The 2,637-nt window shown below is 39.1% G+C and overlaps 1 long non-coding RNA gene across 1 annotated transcript; it reads right to left on the bottom strand.

The window, feature by feature from the left end:
* Positions 1–229: 229 nt before the first annotated feature.
* On the bottom strand, positions 230–2,061 carry LOC142419426 (uncharacterized). Its single transcript, XR_012778551.1, has 3 exons — positions 2,008–2,061; positions 1,758–1,798; positions 230–324 (listed from the first exon to the last, which is right to left on the bottom strand). It is a non-coding gene; the product is annotated as an uncharacterized LOC142419426 (long non-coding RNA).
* Positions 2,062–2,637: the final 576 nt, after the last annotated feature.

The raw sequence follows: 2,637 nt of genomic DNA, 5'->3' as shown, positions 1-2,637 counted from the left end.
GTGTAACGTGAAATCTTTACAAACCTGAAGAAAACATCCTAAGACAGATTTCCTTGAGACCTTTCACTCAGATCCACCCATGAGTACCAGAATGTAACTTACATTATGCCAGCCCAAGGTTTCTTGAAAGAGATCCTGAATATGGGTCATGAACGGCTTTGAAGCATGCTGTGAGGGCAAAGAAGAGAGACGCCAAACTTCTCCAAGAAGATAAATCACCAGACCAGCCTCCTCCCAACCATCAAGGAGAAATGCCTCTATCAGTCATAACTGGTAGGGTTTCATGCCATCTGACACAGAACTGAGAGTCACTCGGTTAGGAATCTGTGGAGCAAGAGCATCATATATTCTATGTGAAACACTAACACTTTGGTGTCAAATAGCCTCTCCTGAGCTCCTGAATCCTGACATAAGAAACAACACTGGTTTTGCGTGTTTGATTTTTTTATAAACATCCACCTTCTGTGAGTCAAACTTATTTTTAGAGATGCTTTTTCTTTTGAGGTGTGTTTTTCCAATAAGGGGACCTAGAAGAGTCTCATATTTCACACTAGACTATTCCTTTCTTGATTTTTTTTTCCAGGAAGGCTAACCTCTCTTCCTAATGACTATTTTTGTGACACTGAGCAAAGGTTCCACTTAAAAGAATTTTTGAACATAAGAATGGCCATAGTGACCAAAGTCCCTCAAATCCAGTCACCTGTCTCCGACAATGGCCCATACGTTCAGCTCAACCCTGTTGCCTTTTTTCTGATGCTTTCCCAACTCTGATACGTTTTTTGAGACAGAGGGACCAGAACCACAGTGTTGAAGGTGTGGATACACCATAGATTTACACTGCAGCATGATGGTATTTTCTGTTCTCTTCTCAATTTCTTTCCTAATAATTCCTGAGATCTACTTTGCTTTTTTAATCATTATATAGCACCAAACTGAGATTTCCACAGAACAGTCCCAATTAATATAATTCCGAAGCCATGACTGGTAACATCAGCATTTTTTCCTACTTGGTCACTTCCTGCATCTATCTGTATTGTATTCCTTCTCCCACTTTTTAACTAAGGTTCTTTGCAACTCTGCACAGTCAGTCCTTGTCTTGTTTCATCAGCAGATGTCATCACCCCACCATTCATGTACTTTCCATATCACTTAAAGTCTCCTGAGAGTCCAGGTGATTATATCAGTTGGACTTCTCTAATCCATATACTCATCAGCTTTTCTTAATTACTTCAACAGATTTGTGAGGCATAACCTACCTTTACAAAAACCATTTTGACAGTTCCCCAAAACACTGTATTTACTATGTGTACAGTAATACTGTTGTTTATTGTAATTTCTGCAAACTGGCTATGTACAGACATCAGGCTTATGGATAAGCAGTTCCCCAGATCTCTTTGGAAGCCGGTATCAGAGCAGCTGCCTTGCAGTTGGCAGGTGCAAAGGGAGTTTTAAGTAGAGGCTGAACACCCCCGCTGATACTGTTGCACTTTGGATCTTGAGTTGCATCGAACTCTTTAGCTGAGCATTGTCTGATAGTGAAGATTTGTTGTTGTTCACTTTGGCCAGAAATAAAGGTTCCACTTGTAAACATCCTCCAAATTCTCTTTAGTGAACAGGGATCGCTAGTTTCTCTTCGAGAAATTTCCTTTATCTTCTCTGGATTTTTTTCCCCATACCTTTACCATCCCTCTACCTCTCTGACTCAGTAATAGCTCACTTCAGAGCTGTCACTTTTAGAGTCTAAGAAATCTCTTTACCTGAACACTGGGCTGATCACACATCCCACGCAGGAGAAAATCTAAACCAAAAACACCAGACAGACTGATTAGCAATATTAAAGACAATGACTGTATTAAAAACTAAAGCCAAGTCCAGTCTTGATTTCAGTTACTGAATTGAGTTCAGTGATATCGAGCCTTTCCCATATATTGCAAGTATCAGCCATTGTTCAGTGTTTGAACAATTCCAGCAATGTGAAATAAAATGAAATGCACATCACCCACCCACCTGTATATGAACAAGCCTATTAGTAGTCCTATTGCTTCCAACAGCTGTCAATCAATGTGGGAAAAAAAAATCTGATGTGAAACATGGTATTTTCAGTCAAATGAACTAGTCTAGAGTTCAAATGAATTATTAATCTTCAACATACCAGTAAACAGGACAGCCTGACAGTGGGAGAAGGTCTTACTGAAACCAAACAATGCCTCAACAGATACTGAGTTACTGAATTAATTTTTATAAATAAATGATGTTTTCCTGTGATGTGATGTGATCACCAAAGGGAAATAACCAATTTTTTACAAAAATGCTCCAATTCAGGTATTTATCATGTACTCAGAAAGAGTGCATTGGCTGTTTCCTGCCCCACAAATAAGGCTATCATGACTAAAAGTTACTTTTCAAAAGTAACTCCAGGTCAGGTTTCTAAACCCCATGACAGACACATCTTGTAGGATTTCTACTGGGGTCCTCAAAACCTTAAGTAGCATATATTCTTAAGTTTAATAAAATCATGCACTTGTGCATACAGAAGAAGTCTTTTGATTGTGAGTCTTTCACCAAGAAATACGTATAGCACATTGAGCAGCTCTTATGCATTCTAATTGGCAAGGCAGCATCTATCAGAGATGTGTT

This window comes from Mycteria americana, chromosome 21, assembly GCF_035582795.1.
Source record: "Mycteria americana isolate JAX WOST 10 ecotype Jacksonville Zoo and Gardens chromosome 21, USCA_MyAme_1.0, whole genome shotgun sequence".
Taxonomy (NCBI): domain Eukaryota; kingdom Metazoa; phylum Chordata; class Aves; order Ciconiiformes; family Ciconiidae; genus Mycteria; species Mycteria americana.
This window is presented reverse-complemented; position numbering and strand designations above follow the sequence as displayed.